Source organism: Sapajus apella, unplaced genomic scaffold (genome assembly GCF_009761245.1).
Source record: "Sapajus apella isolate SASKATOON/1434 unplaced genomic scaffold, GSC_monkey_1.0 scaffold77, whole genome shotgun sequence".
NCBI lineage: Eukaryota > Metazoa > Chordata > Mammalia > Primates > Cebidae > Sapajus > Sapajus apella.
The window spans coordinates 8,706,835-8,730,486 of NW_022437017.1; the positions used below are offsets into that span (position 1 = coordinate 8,706,835).

At 55.6% G+C, this 23,652-nt stretch overlaps 1 protein-coding gene across 2 annotated transcripts in view; it reads left to right on the forward strand.

The window, feature by feature from the left end:
* GNG7 (G protein subunit gamma 7) overlaps positions 1 to 23,652 on the forward strand; it is a 180,466-nt gene that overhangs the window by 126,284 nt on the left and 30,530 nt on the right. Inside the window, exon 3 of one of the 2 annotated variants that reach the window (XM_032252334.1) lies at positions 10,467 to 10,514. The gene's annotated coding sequence lies outside the window, so the exon portion shown is untranslated. The remainder of the gene's footprint in view (positions 1 to 10,466; positions 10,515 to 23,652) is intronic. The other variant, XM_032252335.1, reaches the window with a different exon arrangement.

Here is a 23,652-nt window from a genome sequence, read left to right on the forward strand (position 1 = left end):
CAGAGTTTCACTCTTGTTGCCCAGGCTGGAGTGCAATGGCGTGATCTTGGTTCACTGCAACTTCTGCCTCTCCGATTCAAGCCATTCTCTTGCCTCAGCCTCCGGAGCAGCTGGGATTATAGACGCCCACCACCATGCCCGGCTAATTTTTGTATTTTTAGTAGAGACGGGGTTTCACCATGTTGGTCAGGCTCATCTTGAACCCCTGATCTCAGGTGATCCGCCTGCCTCGGCCTCCCAAAGTGCTGGGATTACAGGCGTGAGCCACCGCGCCCAGCCTTCTTTTTCTTGAGTTGAAAATTCCCTACGCTTAGAACGAACAGGAGCCAGCCCTTACGTACGCGATCACCGTTCCCACTGGCTAACCATCTGGTTTTTCCCTGCTGTTTCCCCCACCCCACCCCCAAATCCCCCCCCCCCCGTTTCCTCCATTCCTGTGTTGTTTGCACATGTATGAGCTTCAAATCCTCTCTGGACCAAGGAAGCTTGGGTGGGAAAGTTTAAATAACTTGACCATTGACAGTTAGGCTAAAAATTTACACTGAAAATGAGCCCACTGAAGGGTTCAAAAGTATGACTAGGCTGGGCGGTGGCTCACGCCTGTCATCCCAGCACTTTGGGAGGCCGAGGTGGATGGATCACTTGAGGTCAAGGGTTCAAGACCAGCCTGGCCAACATGGTGAAACCCCGTCTCTACTAAAAATACAAAAATTAGCCAGGCATGGTGGTGCACGCCTGTAATCACAGCTACAAGGGAGGCTGAGGCAGGAGAATCACTTGGACCCGGGAGTCAGAGTTTGCAGTGAGCTGAGATGGCACCAGCCTGGGCGACAGAAATGAAACCCTATCTCAAAACAAAACAAAAGTGTGACCTCAATAATGCTTCGGAGTGCTTCTCTTGGGATCCTGAGTAGAGTGTGGGGACATTTCACGACTCGGGGGTGGTCCCGGCATGGAGCGGGTGGAGGCCAGGGACGCTGCTCAGCACCCTACAGTGCGGATGGCCCCACCCCAGAGAACAGTCCAGCTGCAGTGTCCAGAGTGCAGAGCCAGAGAGACCTGTCTTCATTATTGGAAAAAATATTGAATCTGGCCTGACGCGGTGGCTCACGCCTATAATCCCATCACTTTAGGAGGCTGAGGCAGGTGGATCACAAGGTCAGGAGTTCGAGACCAGCCTGGCCAAGATGGTGAAACCCCATCTCTACTAAAAATACAAAAATTAGCCGGGCGCCTGTGATTCCAGCTACTTGGGAGGCTGAGGAAGGAGAACCACTTGAACCCGGGAGGCAGAGATTACAGTGAGCTGAGATCGTGCCATTGCACTCCAGCCTGGGTGACAGAATAAGACTCCATCTCAAAAAAAAAAAAAAAAAAAATTGAATCTGTCCCTTGCTCACATTGGACAGCAGAGTAAACTCCCAAAGGGGCAGATGGTGTAAATTAGGGGGACCCCCCCCAGCTCCTGGGACTCTCCTTCTCTCTCTCTCCCCACTCAGGTGTGAATTTCAATGTGTGCAGCCTCATGGGACCTCAGCAGGGCAGGGGATCGTGGGACTCAGAGTCTACTGGGGGTCTATGAAATCGCCTAAGATTCCAGTGTACCCTGGGAGCAATTCTGCCCCCCACCAGGGTACACTCAGTAATGTCTGGGAGCATCTGCCCCTGGCACGGAGTGGGTGGAGGCAGGGACGCTGCTCAGCACTCTGCAGTGCCCAGGACGACCCCACCCCAGAGAAGCATCCGGCCCCAATGTCCACAGTGCACAGGGCAGGGAAAACCCTGCTGTAGGTGTTGAAAGTGAGTGTAGCTTTCAGCTGAACAGAAATCATGAGTGTTCATCATTTAAAAGAAAAGGAAAAGGGGAGGGCACAGGGGCTCACAGCTGTCATCCCAGCACTTCGGGAGGCCAAGGCAGGTGGATCACCTGAGGTCAGGAGTTCAAGACCAGCCTGACCAACGTGGGGAAACCCCTTCGCTTCTAAAAATACAAAAATTAGCCAAGCGTGATGGTGGGGACTTGTAATCCCAGCTACTTGGGAGGTTGAGGCAGGGGAATCGCTGGAATGCGGGAGGCAGAGGTTATGGTGAGCTGAGATCGTGTCAGTGCACTCCAGCCTGGGCACAGAGCAAGCCTCTGTCAGGAAGAAAGTGGAGTGGGGAGTCGGGGGAGAAAGTAAAAATTTAAAAAATATTGGAATTAACTTGTAGCAAAAAAAAGAAAAAGAAGAAAGAAAGAGAGAAAGAAGAAAAGGAAAAAAAGGAAAGGGAAGGAAGGAAGGAGGGAAGGAAGGAAGGAGGGAGGGAGGGAGGGAAGGAAGGAAGGAAGGAGGGAGGGAAGGAGGGAGGGAGGGAGGGAAGGAAGGAAGGAGGGAGGGAGGGAGGGAGGGAGGGAAGGAAGGAAGGAAGGAAGGAAGGAAGGAAGGCGGGCGGGAGGGAGGGAGGGAGGGAAGGAAGGAAGGAGGGAAGGAGGGAAGGAAGGAAGGAAGGAGGGAAGGAGGGAAGGAAGGAAGGAAGGAAGGAAGGAAGGAAGGAAGGAAGGAAGGGGAAAGGAAAGAAAGGAAAGGAAAGGAAGAAAGAAAAGGAAAGGAAAAAGAGGAGAAAGAAAGAGAAAGAGAAAAGCAAAGAAAAAGGAACCCGCTGTAGATGTGTGTTCCTGGGGCTGAGCAGGTGGGGACCCGGCAGCTCTGGGGCTGCAGCGACTCAGGGCCCAGCCCCTGTGTGAACCTGTGGATCCCAAGGGTGTCGCTGCGAACCCCTGAGTGGGCAGAGGGTGTGAATGCCTGCCCCAGACCCCAGTTTCTTTCTGAGAAGCAGAATGCAGAGAAACTTCTCGGAGAAAGGTTGGAGGAAGGGGATTCCCCCGGGTCTCCCAGAAGAGCGGGCGACGCTCAGAAGCGGGGCTTCCTGTTTCTCGGGGCGCCCCGGGGAAGCGGCCTCTGCTGGGCACTTTGCTCTCGGGTGCTTTTCAGAGTGCAAAGAAGAGAAAGAAGCCCGTGTAATTTCTGTCCTTCTGAGAGAGGCTCTTGTGGGCACTGTGTCCCCGAGCGCTGAGAGGGCCGGGCATGGTGGCTCACGCCTGTAATCCCAGCACTTCGGGAGGCCAAGGCGGGCGGACTACCGGAGGTTGGGAGTTCGAGACCAGCCTGACGGACATGGAGAAACCCGTCTCTACTAAAAATACAAAATCAGCTGGGCGTGGTGGCGAATGCCTGTAATTCTGGCTACTCGGGAGGCTGAGGCAGGAGAATCGGTTGAACCTGGGAGGTGGAGGTTGCAGTCAGCTGATACCATGTCATTGCACTCCAGCCTGGGGGTCAAGAGTCAAAGTCCACCTCAAAAAAATAAAAGAGTGCTGAGAGCCGAAAGGGTCGAAGACCCAGGCCGGGGTGCAGAGAGGAAGGGGCAAGGGGAGGGCAGGGCACCTCCCGGGCACAGAAAGGCAGTAGTGCTGATGGAACCACAACTGTGACACCCTTAACCAGGGTCTCCCCGGCGTACCATGGACACGGGGGTGTGGATCACTCTCTGGGCACTGCAGAGTGCTAAGCAGCGTCCCTGGCTTCCACCCACTCCATACCAGGGGCACCCCCCAGTTGTGACAACCACAGATGTCCACAGACATCGCCCAGTGTCCCCAGGGGGTAGAATTGCCCTGGTTGAGACCCCCCTGGGTCAGGGGATTCCACAGACCTCCCAAGAGACTTTATGTCCATGATCCTCTGACCTGCTGAGATCCCAGAAGGCTGCACACGTTGAAATCCACACCTGAGTGGGGAGGAAGAGAGGAGGTGAGTTCCAGAAGCTGGGGTCCCCCTGGTTCACACCGTCTGCCCCATAAGGAGCTTATTCAGGTGCCCACTGTGAGCAGAAATTGTACTCAATTGTTTTCTCAAATAATTTTCTTTTTTGAGACGGAGTCTCACTCTGTCGCCCAGGCTGGAGTGCAGTGGCACCATCTCTGCTCACTGCAACCTCCGCCTCCTGGGTTCAAGTGATTCTCCTGCCTCAACTTCCGAGTAGCTGGGATTACAGGCGCTCACCACCACTCCTGGCGAATTTTTGTTTTTAGTAGACACGGGGTTTCACCACGTTGGCCAGGCTGGTCTCAAACTCCTGCCTCAGGTGATCCACCCGCCTCAGCCTCCTGCAGTGCTGGGATGACACGTGAGCCACCACGCCCAGCCTTTTCCCAAATAATGAATTCAGGGTCCCCCGTGGGCCCTGTGTACATCAGGGCTGGGTGTAGGCACCGCAGCATCCCAGGCCTCCACCCTCCATGCCAGGAGCACCCCCAATTCGTGAAAACCACAATGTCCCCAGCCACCACCCAGGGTCCCCTGGGGGCAGGGCCACCCCCAGACGAGAATTACTGCCCCAAGGGAAGGGCTGAGTAGGACAGAGAAATAAGATGGAGGTACAGGCCAGGTGCGGTGGCTCATGCCTGTTATTCCAGCAGTTTGGGAGGCCAAGGTGGGTGGATTGTGTGAGGTCAGGAGTTCAAGACCAGCCTGGCCAACATGGTGAAACCCTGTCTCTACTAAGATTGCAAAAAATTAGCTGGACATGGTGGCAGGTGCCTGTAATCCCAACTACTCAGAATTGCTTGAACCCAGGAAGTGGGCGTTGGCGTTCCAGTGAGCCAAGATCGTGCCACTGCACTCCAGCCGGAGTGACAGTGCGAGACTCCATCTCAAAAAAAAAATTATAAAAAATAAAAAATATGCCGGGAGGGTGGCGCGTGCCTGTACTCCCAGCTACTCAGGAGACTGAGGCTGGAGGATCGCTTGAGCCCAGGAGTTCTGGGCTGTAATGCGCTATGCCGATCGGGTGTCCGCACTAAGTTCGGCATCAATACGGTGACCTCCCGGTAGTGGGGGACCACCAGGTTGCCTAAGGAGGGGTGACCCAGTCCAGGTCAGAAATGGAGCAGGTCAAAACTCCCGTGCTGATCAGTAGTGGGATCGCGCCTGTGAATAGCCACTGCACTCCAGCCTGGGCAATGTAGCGAGACCCTGTCTGTAAAAAATAAGTAAAAATAAAAAACAAAGATAATGGGGGGTACAGGGGTCCTCCCTGGGCCCCCTAAAGAGGGCCGGACCTCCCCTCCTGAGGATCAGCCCTGAGGGCCGGTGTGAGACAGACCTGTGGGGTGGGGTGATGTGGGGTCCCAGGCGGTCCCCTCCTTCCTGCCATTGCCAGGCCCTGCACACACTGAGGGGTGCAAGGGACAGGCTGGGTCTGTTCTCTAGTCCCCCTCATCGTTCATGGAGTCTGTGTCTGCAGATTCACCTGCTTGATGGTGTTTATTTGTGAACCCTAAATCAACGCCTGGGGTACTTTCCCTGCCATCCTGGGACATGCGCAGAGGGATAGAAATTAGAATCGTGGCCGGGTGCGGTGGCTCACACCTGTTATCCCGGCACTTTGGGAGGCTAAGACGGGCAGATCACCTAAGGTCAGGTGTTCGAGACCAGCCTGGCCAACGTAGAGAAACCCCGTTCCTACTAAAAATACAAAAATTAGCCAGCAGTGGTGACACAATGCCTATAATCCCGGCTACTCAGGAGGCTGAGGCAGGAGAAGTGCTTGAACCCAGGAGGCAGAGGTTGCTGTGAGCTGAGATTGCACCATTGCACTCCAGCCTGGGTGACAGAGCCAGATTCCGTCTCAAAAAGAAAAAGAAAGAGAAATTAAAGTGGAGGCGGCGCTCCGCCTTCCCGTTCCCCTCACCCCAGGTGGACCTCGTCCTTTCAGTCGAGCGAGACTCGGGGTTTGAGTTTTTGTGCTCTTGGTGGTGGCTCTGCTGTTTGCAGAGGCCCCACGCATCGAGCTGAGGCCCCATCTTGTGTTCCTTGGGACCTCACGGAAGAACTGATAGGAGGGAGAAGCTTGGCTCAGGCAGGAGGGAGAGAGCAGCTGTCCTGTTCCACATGCCCTGTCTTCGATGGGCACTTGAGAAGGCGTCTTTAAAAGGACACACCAGGCTGGGCGTGGGGGCTCCTGCCTGGGATCCCACATAGAGAGACCTCGTCTCTACAAAAAAAAATACAAAAATTAGGCTAGGTGCATTGGCTCACACCTGTGATCCTAGGGTCAGGAGTTTAAGACCAGCCTGGCCAACATGGAGAAACCCCGTCTCTACTAAAATACAAAATCTGGGTGTGGTGGCGGGCACCTGTAATCCCAGCTACTCTGGAGGCCAAGGCAGGAGAATCGCTTGAGCTTAGGAGATGGAGGCTGCAGTGAGCCGAGACTGCACCATTGCACTCCAGCCTGGGCGACAGAGTGAAACCCAGAAATCAAAAAAAAAAAAAAAAAAAAAGAAAGAAAAACACACAGAACAAGGTCATGTATTGATCAGATAAAGCAAAGGAAACTTTCCTGAAACTCAAAGGAAACTAAACCTGCAAGAATATTCTCTGGGTGTCGTGATTCGGAATCCACAAACTAAACCCCACCGCAAAGAATGAGAGTCAAATCGGCAGTGTATGTGTCTACGTGTATAAGTGTGTGTGTTTATATATACATACATACATATATATCTTCTTTGTGACTAATAACTGACCGGGTGCGGGGGCTCACACCTATAATCCCAGCACTTAGGGAGGCCAAGGTGAGGGGATCACTTGAGGTCAGGAGTTAGAGACCAGCCTGGCCAATGTGGTGAAACCCCATCTCTACTGAAAATACGAAAATTAGCCAGGCGTGGTGGTGGGTGTCTGTAATCCCAGCTACTCGGGAGGCTGAGGCAGGAGGATTGCTTGAGCCCAGGAGGGCGAGGTTGCAGTGAGCCGAGATCGCGCCATTGCACTCCCTTGTGGGCGACAGAGCAACAGTCTGTCAAAGAAAGGGAGGAGAGAGAGAGAGAGGGAAGAAAGAAAACTGTATAACTTAATTTTACAAAATCTGAACATCTCATAAGGAAAGGAGCATCCACCACCCCGGCACCCTATCCATTCCTCACACACCCTCTTATTTTTAAAAATTGAGGTTCCATACATAGTTTGATCCTCTGCCTTTAAAAGCTCTTTGCTGGCCAGGTGCAGTGACGCACACCTGTCATTCCAGCACTTTGGGAGGCCAAGGTGGGAGCGTCACTTGAGCCCAGGAGTTTGAGACCAGCCTGGGCAACATGGCAAAACCTCATCTCTACAAGAATAAAAATTAGCTGGGTGTGGTGGCGTGCACCTGTGGTCTCAGCTACTCAGGAGGCTGAGGAGGGGGGATCGCTTGAGCCCAGGAGGTTGAGGCTGCAGTGAGCTGTGATCACGCCACTGCACTGCAGCCTGGGTGACAGACCCTGTCCCAAAGGAAAAAAAAAAAGAGACGGCACCCATCGATGGCAAGGAGGATGAAAATAATACAGCGCGCTGATGAAAAACGATTCTTTCCAGCCGCCTAAAAGCAAGCCCGAGAGAGAAATGCACCGAGTCACCCCCACAGAATGAGGAGCTGTGGTTCCCCAGGCGCATGGCCTGGGGCGGGGTTGAAGTCCTGTGCATTCTGCGGCTGACCCAGGGGTGCAGGTGAGGTGGCTCCAGCATCTCGGCCACCATCCTGATTCTATGGATCAGGAGCTGAGGTCACACCGGGTTTGCCTAGGGACATCGCTCTTATTGGCAGTTTGTGATGGGGCAGAAGTCTAATTTCCCTTCTTTCTCTGCGGTGGCATGGTGCTACGATCCCTTGGCTGACCCGGCTAGCCAGGGCCTCTCTGAGTCTTCTACAGCGCAGGCGCCTTTGGGCAGGAGGGAGGAAAATCCTGAAGTCGCTCGTTTCCTGAGTCTGTGCGTGTTCACTAGCGGGGCCCTGCTTTAGAGGCAGGACTGGGTGGAGGCTGTCGCTCCTGCGCGTGTGTGCACATGTGTATCTCTGTGCATGTCTGTGTGCACACATGTGTGTGTGTGCAAGTGTGCCTGTGCGTGTGTGCACATACGTGGCTGTATGTGCGTGCACCTGTGCAACTATGCATGCACGTGTGTGTGCACATGTCTGCGTGTACACATCTCTGTGTGCACGTGTCTGTGCATCTGTGCACATGCGAATGTATGTGCACTGTGTATGTGTGTCTGTGTGTGCATGTGTGCGTGCATGTGAATGTGTGTGCACGTGTCTGTGTCTATGTGTGTGTGAATGTGTGCATGTGTGTCTGTGTGCACGTGTCCGTGTGTGCATGTTTGTGTGTCTGTGTGACCGTGTGTGTGTGCATGTGACTGTGTGTACACGTGTGTCTTTGCATGTGCACGTGTCTGCGCGCATGTGAATGTGTACATGTGTGTGTGCACATGTCTGTGTGTGTGTACATGTGTGTGTGTTTGTGTGTCTGTGTGTGTACGTGTGTGTATGTGCGTCTGTGTCTAGAGTTGGGAGGGGAGGCAGTGCCCTGGCTGTCTATAGGTCACTAAGAGGTCAAGGCTCTCACAGGAGTGATTCTGCCCCCGCAGGCGACCCTGGGCGGTGTCTAGGGACATTGTGGCCATCCCATCTGCGGGTGCTCCTGGCATGAAGCAGACAGAGGCCGGGCATGCTGCTCAGCACCCTGCAGAGCCCAGGATGGCCCCGCCCCAGAGAACCATCTGGCGCTGGTGTCCCTGATGCTGGGTGCGGGGTGAGACCCTGGCTTAAGAGAACGTGCGTGTGCAGCCACCTCCTCCCTGCAGCTGAGACCCTGGAGCCTCCGGGAGAGCCAGGACTCGGCCTCCCCAGCTGGGCTGCAGGGTGGGAGGCCTCCCGCCGACCTCAGCGTCCCTGGCTTCCGTCACAGCCCCTGGGGCGCAGGGCTGCTGAGAAAGCGTGATGTGTGCGTGGCCCCGACTCCAGCCGACTCCAGCCCAGAAGCATCGCCCGCGTGGCTCTTCTTTGTGTCAGTGGAAAAAACCCCATTGGTTTGTGGAAACGGCAAATGTTTGTGAAGGAAGAGGGGCTGGGCCGGCTTCGGGGACCACAGGGGACCTTCGGGGCAGGAGGGAAACAGCCTCGGCCACGTGAACCCGGCCCAGCCTGGCCTTGAGCAGCTCAGGAAGCTGGGCCTGGGTTGGGGCCGGGGCATCTGCTGACCTCCCTGGGCAAGCCCACTGCAGGGCGAGGCCCGCTGCGCTGGACAGGGCTCCCTTAGGGCTGAGAGTGGTGCAGCTCCTGGCTTCTCTTTTTTTTTCCTTTTTTTGAGACAGAGTCTCAGTGTGTCATCCCGGCTAGAGTACCGTGGTGCGATCTTGGCTCACTTCAGTCTCTGCCTCCCAGGTTCAAGTGATTCTCCTGCCTCAGCCCCCCGGGTAGCTGGAATTACAGGCGTATGCCACCATGCCCTGCTAATTTTTATATTTTTGGTAGAGCTAGGGTTTCACCATGCTGGCCAGGCTGGTCTCGAACTCCTGACCTCAAGTGATCCGCCCACCTTGGCCTCCCAAAGTGCTGAGATTACGGGCGTGAGCCACCGCGCCCAGCCAGCTCCTGGCTTGTCAAAGTGGGGCCGGCGACTCAGCAGCAAAGCAGTAGTGGCCTATCCGGAGGCACAGAACCAGGAATCTGGCCTCGCTGTGTGCAAGTCCTAGCTCCGTGACCTCGGCCAGTGTAGACGCTCAGCAAGGCAGGAGGCTCTGCCTGCTTCAGGCCTCCCTGTCCACAAAATAGGAGGCTGCGTTGGAGCTGGAGGGGGCAGATTGCTGCCTGCCTCTCCCTCCAGGCCTTGGTGGGAGTCAGGAAAGATCATCAGGGTGCTCCCCATGGCCTCCCCACAATCTGTGCCCTCTGTAGCAGAGACGGATGTGGCACCTGGTTCGATCCTGGGTCCGGCTTGGAGCAGAGGATTCCGTTCCATGGAAAACAGCAGCTCCACAGGGCCCAGGCCCACCCCACGCCCCGGAGCCCACCCCACACCCCAGAGCCCAGCCCACACCCAAGACCTGTCACAGGCCCATGGAGCCGTCCTTCCCTTCCCGTTGACCTCCTGGCCCGGTATACCTGTCACTTCCACCATTCGGGGTTAATTGGTTTGCCCCCTCCCCTCCCCCCCCGTTTCCATTTTCCACCTCTCCCTTTGCCTGGCACGTGGCTTCCATGAAACTAGAAATCAGAGATGGAAAAACACCCAAGTATTCCATGGGAGGGCTCCACTCCAGGGAATTTTGTTTTTCTTGCACTGGTGTGTCTGATGGACCGGACTTTGACGGTGGGGTTGGGGCGCCGTTGTTCTGCAATGGATTAACACGAGTTTCTAGAAGATCATCTGCCCGGTTTTCCTGCAAGAGAAACTTCCATGTGTTTTCCGAACAGATCACTGGTAAAGAATAAAGCCAATCCTGCCCCCGCTTCCTCCGGAGGGCACGGGTGTTTGGAATTCCCATGCTTCATTTTCTGGTGCCAGCAGCATGGGTCTCCAGGAACAGCTGGAGACAGCTCTGTGAGTTCCTTGTAAGTAAAAAATATGTCACCACGCTCTTCTCTCTCTCTCCTTTTTTAAACAGGGCGACAGGGCGTGCAGCGCGCGGTGATTCCTGGGGAAACTAAAAAAGGTATGTGGCATTCTCTCTTACCTCACGGGCTTGGAATCTCTTGTTTTTTAGAAAAAGGAACAAATAAGCCTCAGTCTTTTATGTGTGCCTGACACATCGGGAGGCTGAGTCATCCCATAAAAGGGCTCCGGGCTCAGAGCCAGGAAACCTGAGTTCAAATCCCAGATCCCCTTCCAGCAGCTCTGCCCCATTTGGGTGGGTTCCTGTCAGCTGTCTGCCGTGCAGATGACGTTCTCTGTTCTGCAGGAAGGTTGCAAAGATTACACAAGAATATAGATACCAAAATATAAAAGCGGCCGGGTGCGGTGGCTCACGCCTGTAAGCCCAGGCAGGCAGGCAGGTCACCTGAGGTTGGGCATTTGAGACCAACGTGGCCAACAGGGCAAAACCCCATCTGTACTAAAAATACAAAAATTAGCAGGGCGTGGTGGCAGGCGCCTGTAATTCCAGCTACTCGGGAGGCTGAGGCAGGAGAGTCACTTGAACCTGGGAGGCGGAGGTTGCAGTGAGCCGAGATCACGCCACTGCCCTCCAGCCTGGGAGATAGAGCCAGACTCTGTCTCAAAACAAAAAAACATTATATATGTAATATATATATATATGTGTGTGTATGTGTGTGTGTGTGTGTGTATGTTATATATATATATGTGTGTGTATAAAATATATATAATATAGACCGGGCGCGGTGGCTCACGCCTGTAATCCCAGCACTTTGGGAGGCTGAGGTGGACGGATTGCCTGAGGTCAGGAGTTCAAGACCAGCCTGGCCAACAGTGAAACCCCGTCTCTACTAAAAATACAAAAACATTAGCTGGGCATGGTGGCGCGTGCCTGTAGTCCCAGCTACTCAGGAGGCTGAGGCAGGAGAATTGCCTGAACCCAGGAGGCGGAGGTTGCGGTGAGCCGAGATCGCGCCATTGCACTCCAGCCTGGGTAACAAGAGCGAAACTCCGTCTAAAAAAAAAAAAAAAAAACCAAAAAAAAAAAAGAAATATATATATATGTGCCCAGTGTGGTGGCACATGCCTGTGATCCTAGCATTTTGGGAGGCTGAGGCGGAAGGATCGCTTGAACCCAGGAGGTGGAGGCTGCAGTGAGCTGTGATCGCACCTCTGCACTCCAGGCTGGGCAAAGAGTGAGACCAGGTCCCTAAAATAAAGAAAGAAGATCTATATATGTACAAACGCTGAGCAGCACCCTGGCATCTGAATCAGTACCTAAGAGGCAGGAGTGGAACCCGACACCACGCCCATCTGTTTCATTCCTGTTTTTCTAGGAGCCTGTGCATTGCACGCAGGTGACCTCATTGGGTGTCCTACCTGTTCATAATGGCACGGCGTGCTCTGCCCATGCTTTTTATTTCCATAAGGTTGGTAGTAACGTCCGCCTTTCGTTTCTGCTTGGATTATTTGCATCTTACTTCCTTTTTTTTTTTTTTTTTTTGGTTTTGCTTTTGGTCAGCCCCGCTAAGAGTTTGTCAATCTCACAGCACTTTTCAGAGAACCAACTTTTGGTTTCGTGGGTTCAACAGTTTTTCTCGTCTCGTTATCGCTGCTCAGATCTTTACAGTTTCCTTCCTCCTGCTGGCGTGGGGCTGCCTGCGTCCTAACTTTGCTGGTTCCTTAAGGCAAGCCGCCCTCAAACGTTTTGGCAGTAGGGAGCGGTTTCGCGGAAGACAGCTTTTCCCCTGGAGAAGGCGAGTGTGGGGGACAGGGGAGGACGCTTTGGGGATGATCCCAGAGCCTAACTTTCATTGTGCACTTTATTTCTGTTATTATTACATTGTAATGTCTGATAAAATAATTCCACAGCCTACCCTAATGTGGGATCAGTGGGAGCCAGGAGCAGGTTTCCCACAACTAGACGGTCCCTGGGCTGGGCGCGGGGGCTCACGCCTGGAATCCCAGCACTTTGGGAGGTTGAGGCGGGCGGATCACGAGGTCAGGAGTTCAAGACCAGCCTGATCAACATTATGAAACCCCATCTCTACTAAAAATACAAAAGCTAAAAAAAAAAAAATACAAAAGCTGGCCAGGTATGGTAGTGAGCACCTGCAGTCCCAGCTACTTGGGAGGCTGAGTCGGGAGAATCGCTTGAACCCAGGAGGTGGAGGTTGCAGTGAGCCGGGATTGCGCCACTGCACTCCAGCTTGGGCGGCAGAGTGAGACTCTGTTTCAAAAAGAAAAAATAATACAGAAGGACCTAGGTTTACTCGGCCACCTCTCACCCATCCAGCCCGGTTCCTAACAGGCCACAGACTGGAGGTACGGGTTTATGGCCCAGGGGGTTCAGACCCCTGCCTTAAGGTGTAGGGTGAGGTTGTGGAGTTGAGATCTTTCTCCCTTTTCCCTGCAGGTGATCACGGGCAGCGCCCTATCCCACACGTCGAGGTTAGGTTGCATTTCTGTCATCCCTCGCGTCAGGGTAATTTCTAATTTCCTTTGTGGTTCCGTCCTGGGCCCATTGGCAGTTGAAGATTATCGTATCGTAATTTCCACATATCCCATGATCTATTCGAGAAGGAAAGCAGTCAGAAAGCAACTCTCGTGGCCGGGCGCCGTGGCTCACACCTGCAATCCCAGCACTTTGGGAGGCCGAGGCAGATCACCTGAGGTTGGGAGTTCGAGACCAGCCTGGCCAACACAGTGAAACTTGTCCCTACTAAAAATACAAAATTAGCCTGGCATGGCGGCTCATGCTTGTAATCCCAGCTTCTCGGGGGGCTGAGGCAGGAAAATTGCTTGAACCCGGGAGGCGGAGGTTGCGGTGAGCCGAGATCACGCCACTGCACTCCAGCCTGGGCAACAAGAGCAAAACTCCGTCTCACCAAAAAAGAAAAAAAGAAGAAGAAAGAAAGTGATTTCGGTTGGGAATGGGCTTCTAGCCCCTGATCTCAGGACCCTCAAGGGGCTTGATGGTGAGGTGGAGGCAGGGCTGGTTTGGGGTGGGGGACTTTACCCTGTATTCTAGAACCAACAATCTGATGGTAGCGTCCGCTGCCTGGGGCCAGTGGCAGGCCCCTGCAGTCCCAGCCACTCAGGAGACTGAGGCAAGAGAATTGCTTGAGCCCAGGAGTTCAAGGCTGTGGTGAGCTATGATCGTATCTCTGCACTCCAGCCCAGGGGACAGAGCAAGACCCTGTCTCTTAAAAACATATAAATAAGTAGGCTGGGTGCGGCAGCTCACGCCTATAATCCCAGCACTTTGGTGGGGCCGAGGTGGGTGGATCACTTGAGGTCAGGAGTTCAAGACCAGCCTGGCCAACATGGCAAAACCCCCATCTCTACTAAATATGAAAAAGTTAACTGAGCATGGTGGCGGGTGCCTGCAATCCCAGCTACTTGGGAGGCTGAGGCAGGAGACTCACTTGAGCCCAGGAGGCAGAGGTTGCAGTGAGCCAAGATCCTGCCTAGGGGCCAGAGCAAGACTCGGTGTCAAATATATGTATTTATTTATAAATACATATATTTGTTTATGTTTATGTATTTCTTTAAAAATACATGTTTATATATTTATAAAAATACATTTATATATTTATTTATAAATATATATTTGTATTTATTTGTAAATATATGGATTTATAAATATATAAAAATAAATATGTGTATAAATTCATAAATATTATAAAAGTAATTTTTAGAAATACTTATAGAAAATACATGGGTTTATTTATATTTACATGTAAGGAGTGAAAGGCTGCATGGAAACGTGACTGAGCAGCATGGCCGGGCTTTTCGGCATCCCCTCGATTTTGCCCCCAATGTGACTGCCTCATGGCCTCACTCTAGCCTGGGCCCTGACACTCAGGACAATGATGAAGAGAGTGACGGCTGCTGAGGGGTGGCCACGTGCCCACGGCGTCTCGAGCGACCCTTTCACGTCCTCCTCTATGAACGAAGCAGGGGTCCCTGCCCTCCCTCCTGTTTTCCTGACGGGGAGACCAGAGCTCCTCTGCTGGAGGTCAGTTGACCAGTGTGAGGTCCCCGGAGCCCGCCCTGAGCCCAGTCCCCTGGGACACGCAGGTGCTGGCTTGATGGCAGGTGGCACAGAGCTGCCCGGGCTGGGCTCTGGTATCTCCGGGCGTCAGGCTCAAGCCGCCAGCCACGTGGCCACGTGCCACGGGATTACGTCCCTACGCGGCAGCATCTGCTGGAAGGAATGACAGGAGCATCCAGTGATGACATCAGGCAGCTCTCGTGGGGCCCTGGCTAAGCCCGCTGGCCCTGTTCCCAGCCGCCCGGCCATCCCCACCATGGACTCCTCCTGGGTCCTCAGCATCCCCCCACTCAGCGACTCAGCAGACACCTCTCCCATGCCCCCTGCAGGCCAGGCCCACTGCTGCAAGTCCATTAGTTCTCCCTGGGGAGGAGCAGGACTCATTGTCCACATTTTATAGATGGGGAAACTGAGGCTTGGCAGCCAAAAGATGCTTAAGGCCTGGGGGCAGGTCAGAGGCGGAGAGGGATTGGAGTCACGAGACTCTGGCCACAGAGCAGCTGCTGGCCTCTCAGGCCATGCGGGCCACCTGCTCATCTGCACAGGCCCCTCAGAGCCCAGAAGGGCCATGGTCACGCTCCCTGGGGGACAGTCTCAGCGACTGGGGCCTGGTGAGAATGTGAGCAGAGGAGGCCGAGCACACTGGCTCCTGCCTGTAATCCCAGCACTTTGGGAGGCAGAGGCAGGTGGATCACTTGAGATCAGGAGTCCGAGGCCAGCCTGGCCAGCATGGTGAAACCGCGGCTCCACCAAAAAATACAAAAATTAGCCAGGCTTAGTGGTGGGCGCCTATAATCCCAGGACTTCGGGAGGCCGAGGCAGGTGGCTCACCTGAGGTCTGGAGTTCGAGTCCAGCCTGACCAACATGGAGAAACTCTACTAAAAATACAAAATTAGCCGAGCATGGTGGCGCACGCCTGTAATCCCAGCTACTCGGGAGGCTGAGGCAGGAGAATCACTTGAACCCCCGAAGCGGAGGTTCCAGTGAGCCAAGATCGCACCATTGCACATTGCCTGGGCAGCAAGAGCGAAACTTCATCTCAAAAAAGAAGAAGAAGAAAAGGTAGGCAGAGGAGAAGGCAGAGTTTACAAAACAAAGTGAGATTTGCACACCCATGTTCACAGCAGTGAGATTCCGAACAGCCAAAAACAACTCCAGTATCCCGCTACGCACCAGAACCCAATTCAGCCGCGACCAGGAGCGGCGGCTCTGACACCAGCCGCTGTGTGGATGCACTTCGAGGAGCTCAGGCTCAGTGACAAACGCCAGGCACAGAAGGACACGCCCTGTGTGATTCCACTCCTAGGAGGTCCCTAGAGCCCTGAGATTCCCAGACAGAGAAAGTAGGATGGGGAGGCTGGGCGCAGCGGCTCACGCCTGGGACCCCAGCACTTTGGGATGCAAGGCGAGTGGATCACGAGGTCAGGAGTTCGAGACCAGCCTGGCCAACACGGTGAAACCCCGTCTCAACTAAAAATACAAAAAATTAGCCAGGTGTAGTGGTGCGTGCTTGCAGTCCCAGCTACTCAGGAGGCACGAGAATCACTTGAACCCAGGAGGCAGAGGTTGCAGTGAGCCGAGATCGCGCCACTGCACTCTCAGTGACAGAGCAACACTCCGTCTCAAAAGAAGCCAGCAAGAAGGGTCACCCGGGGGGCTGGATGAGACGGCGACTCCCAGCAGCTGCCGTGGCACCTTCTACATTCTACCCACTTCCTCTGAGCGGGTTTCGACCCGAACCCTCTTTCCCCGTCCTGCAGGGATCCTGAGAGTCAGGGCGCCCAGCCCCGAGGCAGCCACGTTTCCCCTTTCCACTGAGGGCTGCAGGAGACCTCAGCGCTTCCTGGGGCAGCCCAGGACTTGGCCGAGCTTCTGCATTAGCAAGAAAAGGCGTAATGGAATTTGGATAGACGAGAAAAGGGGATGTAAGCGTGAGCAAAACCACACACTCCATCTCATTGTTAGAAATTCCATGCGTGTCATCAAAACCTCATCTTGGGACAGAGGCCAAGACGAACTCACTGTCACAAGGAGTTCTGTGCACACCAAGCATGCCAGTCCCGGCACCCCCGCCCTCACCCCAGGCCTGCCGGCTGACCCCAAACACACGGCCCTGCGGGTCCTCCCTCCTGGTCAGCCGGTGCCTCGTGCCTGGTGCCTGGTGGCTGCAGCTCTGGTAGCTGCAGTGGTGCCTCTCCAGAAGGTTCTGCAGGAGAGACTGAAATTCCCTGCCTAGCATCACAAATCTCCGTGTGAACCTCCAGAAGAAAACACAGCCCCAGCGGGCGCGGTGACTCATGCCTGTCATCCCAGCATTTGGGAGACCGATTCAGGCGAATCATTACGTCAGGAGATCGAGACCATCCTGGCTAACACAGCGAAACCCCATCTCTACCAAAAATACAAAAAAGTAGCCGGGCGTGGTGGCGGGCACCTGTACTCTCAGCTACCCGGGAGGCTGAGGCAGGAGAATCACTTGAACCCGCGAGGCGGAGGTTGCAGTGAGCCGAGATTGCATCACTGCACTCCAGCCTGGGCAACAGTGTGAGACTCCCTCCCAAAAAAAAAAAAAAAAAAAAAATAGAGAAAAAAGAAAAAGAAAGAAAACGCAGCCCCCTTGAAGCCCTCCCTCCACATCCTCCTCTGCATCTTAGACTGGGCGCGGTGGCTCACGCCTGTAATCCCAGCACTTTGGGAGGCCGAAGCGGGCGGATCCCCTGAGGTCAGGAGTTTGAGACCAGCCTGACCAACATGGAAAAACCCCGTCTCTACTAAAGATACAAAATTAGCCGGGCGTGGTGGCGCATGCCTGTAATCCAGCTACTCAGGAGGCTGAGGCAGGAGAATCGCTTGAACCCAGGAGGGGGAAGTTTCGGTGGGCTGAGATCACACCACTGCACTCCAGCCTGGATGACAAGAGTGAAACTCCATCTCAAAAAAAAGAAAAAAAAGAAAAGACACTTGCTTTCTTGCCCTTTGCCGTGTCTGAGCATCGAGCGTTGAGTCAGACACAGTGGGGTCAGCACCAGAGTCAGGGCTCTCTCCAGGGGTCCTGACGCTTTCCTGCCAAACCTTGATGTCCAGATCTCATGCCCCCACGGGGTCCCTTGGGTTTGGAGCTGCCTTGGCATTGAGGATTCAAGGTGTGTGTCTGGAGTGGGGACCCAGGAAACTCTCTGGTGGCCTCAGCCTGCCCAGCTTTGTCACTTGAACCTGTCAGGACGCAAGCAACATGCACATATCACAGGAAAGCCCGCTTCTGGCCAGAACGTCCCTTGGACCAGGGTGTCTCAGTCTCAGGGCAGCCTCAGCATCTGTGACATTAGGATCAGATTGTCCTCAAGATAGGTCTTCTTTTTATTTTTTGAGACAGAGTCTTGCTCTGTTGCCCAGGCTAGAGTGCAGAGGCGCGACCTCAGCTCACCGCAGTCTCCGTCTCCCAGGTTCAAGCAATTCTCCTGCCTCAGCCTCCCGAGTAGCTGGGATAACAGGCGTGCGCCACCGCACCCCGGTGCTTTTGTATTTTTAGTACAGATGAGGTTTCTCCATGTTGGCCAGGCTGGTCTCAAACTCCTGACCTCCTGATTCACCCGCCTCAGCCTCCCAAAGTGCTGGGGTTACAGGAGTGAGCCACCGCATCCGGCCGGTTTTCTGGGACTTTGTAACAACACCAGGGCTGGAGTTGGATGGTCCTGGAGCTGTCACCCACGATGCTGGTGACATCCAGCCATTCCGATGACGTGACCTGAAACCCACGGGCCACAGCAGAGAAGCCCAGGCCCGAGGTCTGCCTTTGGCAGTGTGTGTGTCTGGACGACCCGGCCCCTGCTGCAGAGCCCAGAGGAATGGGCACAGCCGGCGAGGCCGGGACTGGACTCTGAGCCCAGAGCTGTGAGATTAGAAACATGTGTGTCATGGGCAGCAGCCACATGTCACAAGGAACATCCAGGGAGCTGTCAGTGTGCCGGGAAGGGGTTTTAGTGCAGCCTGGCTGGGCATGGATAGTTGTGATCAGGGGCTTTTCAGAAGGGTCTTTGCAGGCTGTGTAGGAGTTTGCCCTTGCCCAGGAGAAGCACCTGCTGTGGATGGAGGTAGGACTGGGCACTCTATCTCCGAGGGCTGCCCGGGCCCGGGGGCCCCTGTGCTGGGAGGGAGATTGGCCCTGCGGCCAGAATGGGTTCCGGGAAATGACACCCTCGGTGACCTCCCTGCCCCACGGCCTCCAGCCCCCTCCCTCCAAGTGGCCTCTTTGGTACCCAGCGTCTGGGATGTGCCTGGGGTTGGCAGAACAACGGCCCCAAAGACATCCACATCCTAATCCCTGGCAGCTGGGGCTGTGTCACCCCACATGGAACAAGGGAGTCTGCAGGTGGGATTGAGGGAAGGACTCTGAGGCAGGAGACCACCCCTCTGGGTGATCTGGGGGGCGCAGTGACCCCACAGGGCCCTCACGGGAGGAGGCGGGAAGGTGAGAGTCACAGAGAGAGATTGGAAGAGGCTGTGCCATGGCTGTCAAGGGGGAGGAAGGGCCCCCAGCCGAGGGATATGGGCACCTCTAGACAAAAGGCAGGAAAGGGAGTCTCCCCTGGATCCCCTAGGAGGGACCATCCCTACCCAGGCCTTGATTTTAACCCAGCAAGGCCCATATTGGACTCTGAGCCCACAGCTGTGAGATGAGAAACATGTGTCGTGGGCAGCAGCCACATGTCACAAGGAACGTCCAGGGAGCTGTCTGTGCGCGGAAGGGGTTTTAGTGCAGCCTGGCTGGGCATGGATCATTGTGATCAGGGGTTTTTCAGAAGGGTCTTTGCAGGATGTGTAGGAGTTTGCTGGGGGGGGCCTGGGTGGAGAAAGACCCACCTGTGCCTGGGTAGGAAGGCCCGGTGCTGCCCTCTGGTCTCTTCTCACCTCTCCTGCCCTTCAGCTCCCGAGGGCCACCATCACGAGGCTGGCGCTGCCCCTTGCCCTGGCCCCGGGCCAGGGTGACTACATTTCCTCAGCCGGGAAGCCCAGGACTGGAGTGACAGGAGCCATGGCGCTCAGTGTCCTGGCCCGGCTCCAGTCCCTGGGCTTGCAAACGCTCACATGACCGTGGTCATCCCCCACCCCCGCCGACCCCACCACTGGCGGGACAGAGAGCAGCTTTTCTTTCCTCCTGCTCCCATCACCGCGGCGACCAAACCCACGCTGGCAGCCGTCACCCTCTGTCATCGGGCCCCTTTGTCCGAACAGGCTGGCTCACTCTTGGGCCCCGAGCTCCTGCCCGCTGGTCTGTTTGTCACTTTCTTGCGGGCACCTCATTCATTCCCTCTCTTTAGCGCCTTCTAAATATAGCTGCCCCGAGGACCGATTTAGCCCGGGAGCAAAGGGCCCGCGCTGACACGGACAGTCACAAGACGCTGTTTTCCAGCCAGGGCACGGCCCTCCCTTCCGTGTGGCAGAGCCCCCGTCCTGCCACTGCAGCCCTGGGTCCCACGGCCCTGCCTCGAGGTCACAGAGTCACCAACGGTCAGAGCCAGCACGGAAGGCCCCGCACACAGCCGCCCTCCCAGGCCCTGCTGGGGTGACCTGGCTCCGGAGGGGCTGCAGGTGCGGGGCGGGGGTGGCCTGCCCTGGGTGCGGGGTTCTCGGCTGGTTGCTGATGGGGGCCAGGGCTTCTGTGGAGCGGGAAGCAGGTGTGGCCGCTCTCAGATGCGCCTCTTGTACGGAAGTTTCCGTGTCAATCTGGCACCCGGGGTTCTGCGTGGTCCCCTCTTTGGTGTCCGGGTGAGGATGTATGAGCCTTCTCAGGGCCGGAGGGTGGGGAGTGGGGGGCCTGCATCCCAGCCGCCAGGGGACACACCGAGGCCTGAGCCTCGCCTGCGGCTTCTCACCCTGACGCCCTGCGTCTGCTCTCAAAGCTGCGTGCTCCTTTCTTTGTCTGTTTTGTTTGTGAGGCAGAGTCTCACTTTGTCGCCCAGGCTGCAGTGCAGTGGCACCACCTCGGCTCACTGCAATCTCCACCTCCTGGGTTCAAGCAAGTCTCTTGCCTCAGTCTCCTGAGTAGCTGGGATTACAGGCACCCACCATTATGCCCGGCTAATTTTTTTGTATTTTTAGTAGAGATGGGGTTTCGCCTTGTTGGCCAGGCTGGTCTTGAACTCCTGACCTCAGGTGATCCACACGCTTCAGTCTCCCAGAGTTACAGGTGTGAGCCACCCTGCCGGGCCTACGTGTGCACCTTTCTGCTGTCTAAACCAGGGTCCCCCAGGCACTGTAGACACAGAGGCCAGGTTGTTCTCCGGGGTGAGACCATCCTCGGCACTGCAGGGTGCTGAGCAGCGTCCCTGGCCTCCGCCCGCCCTATGCCAGGAGCTCCCCCCAGTTATGACAACCACAGATGTCCCCAGACGTTTCCCAGGGTCCCCTGGTGGGCAGAATCACCCCCAGGTGGAGCCGCAGGGAAAGGGGATTCCACAGACCCCCAAAAGACTCTGTGTCCCATGACCCTCTGCCCTGCTGAAGTCCCCAGAGGCTGCACACATTGAAATCCACACCCTGAGTGGGGAGGGAGAGGGGAGGTGAGTCCCAGGAGCTGAGGACCCGCTGGTTCACACCGTCCGCCCCATCGGGAGCTTACTCTGGTCTCTACTGTGGGCAGGGATTGAACCCCATTTTCCCCAAAAGATTAATTCAGGGTCTCCTCCTTCAGCACTGTGGACAGTGGGATGGGATCCTCCTCTGGGGTGGGACCGTGCTGGGCACTGACGGGTGCTGAGCAGGTCCTGCCTCCACCCACTCCCACTCCCTGCCAGGAGAACCCCCACAACCACAGACGTCCCAGGCATTGCCCAGGGCTTCCTGATGGGGCTGAATCACCCCCATTAAGCGCCACTGTTGGCCCAGTGCGGTGACTCACACCTGTAATCCCAGCACTTAGGGAGGCTGAGGCGGGCGGATCACCTGAAGTCAGGAGTTTGAGACCAGCCTGGCCAACATGGTGAAACCCCGTCTCTACTAAAAATGGGCCAGGTGCAGTGACTCACGCCTGTAATCCCAGAACTTTGGGAGGCTGAGGCAGGTGGATCACGAGGTCAGGAGTTCGAGACCAGCCTGACCTACATGGTGAAACCCCGTCTCTACTAAAATAACAAAAATATTAGCCGGGTGTGGTGGCGGGTGCCTGTAATCCCAGCTATTCGGGAGGCTGAAGCAGGAGAATCTCAAACCCAGGAGGTGGAGGTTGCAGTGAGCCAAGGTCGCGCCCCTGCATGCTGTTTTCAGGGGCTGCTGTGAGATGCTCTGAGGTCCTCATGGCTCCCAGGGCTGTGCGTGGCCGAGGCTCTCGTGCTCACGCCGGGCACGCACACGGACACAGGTGCCCGGGGACACAGCTCTGCACACCCAGCTCCCCCAGCCGCAGGACAGTGCCTGGGAGCCTTCTCTTCTCTCCCAAACTACCGTTCCTTTCTGTTTGGGTTTGGATGTTTTCCTCTCTGAACATAACAGCCTGTCTCTCGCCGTCTCTGAACACCGTGTTCTCAGCAGCAGACACCCCTCCACGGGACAAGCTGATGTTTGCACTTCAAGCTTTGTCTCCCGCTCCTGCAAAATCTGGCTGGAGGTTTTGTCGTTTAGGATTTATTTTTCTTCCCTTGTTTGTGGCAGGCAGAGGTTTGGCGGGGCAGGGGGCGGGGGGCATCGCCAGGCCCCCAGGAGGAAAGAGTGCAGGAGCTCTGTGAGCTCCAAGGCTACTGGTCTGGAAGTTTTAAAGCCAGATGAAGGCGGCTTCTGTTCCCGCCCAAGACCAGGCGTCGCTGCTGCAGGCCAGCCACCCCTCCCTGACGCCCTCAAGGCCACCTTCCCCAGGGGCTGACTCACCCCGGCTGGGCTCACCGCCCTCACCGCCGCGCCACACAAGGCTGGGTCTGCTTTGATGAGCAGACTGGAAAAGCGCAGCAGCCTCATTGTGGAGCTGCCTGGAAGCCGAGCTGGAATTCGCTGAGCCTGACTTCCTGAGCCATCAGGAGAGCACGCCTCCCGCGCTCAGGAACCAGTTTGGCTTCCAGGAAGCAGCGGTGGGGGGCCGTTTGCTCGGCTCAAGGAGAAGCCACCTGAGCCTGCAGGGGTCTTATAAGTGCTGCATCCATCTCAGGGCTGGTAAAAGCAAAATCGCAGGCTGGGCGCACGCAGGGTGCATGCTTGGGATCCTGAGCTCTGGGAGGTGGTGGCAGAGGGATCGCTTGAGCCTAGGAGTTTGAGACCAGCCTGGGCAATATAGCCTGGCCCCAGCTCTAAATGAAAAAAATATTACAAATTAGCCAGGGCCGGGCCAGGTGGCTCACGCCTGTAACCCCAGCACTTTGGGAGGCCGAGGCGGGAAGATCACCTGAGGTCGGGGGTTCGAGACCAGCCTGACCAACATGGAGAAATCCTGTCTCTGCCAAAACTACAAAATTAGCCAGGCGTGGTGGCGGATGCCTGTAATCCCAGCTACTCAGGAGGCTGAGGCAGGAGAATCCCTTGAACCCAGGAGGCAGAGGTTGCAGTGAGCGGAGATCATGCCACTGCACTCCAGCCTGGGCGACAGAGGGACAGACCACCTGAAGAAAAAAAAAAAAATTTAGCCGGGTGTGGTGGTGCACACCTGTAGTCCCAGCTACTCAGGAGGCTGAGGTGGGAGGATCTCTTGAGGCCGGGAGGTCAAGGCTGCAGTGAGCTGTGATCATGCTACCGCACTCCTGCCTGGGTGACAGAACAAGAAACTGTCTCCAAAAAAAAAAAAAAAAAAGAGGCCGGGCATGGTGGTTCACTCCCAGCATTTTGGGAGGCCAAGGCAGGTAGATCACTTGAGGTCAGGAGTTCGAGACCAGCCTGGCCAACATGGTGAAACCCTGTGTCTACAAAAAAGATAAGAAATCAGCCTGGCATGGTGGTGGATGCCTGTAGTCCCAGTTAGTCAGGAGACTGAGGCAGGAGAATCCCTTGAACCCAGGAGGCAGAGGTTGCAGTGAGCCGAGATCATGCCACTGCACTCCAGCCTGGGTGACAGAGTAAAACTCCATCTCAAAAAAAAGGAAAAGGAAGCCAGGCATGGTGGCTCACACCTGTAATCCCAGCACTTTGGGAGGCCCTAGTGGGCAGATCACCTGAGGTCGGTAG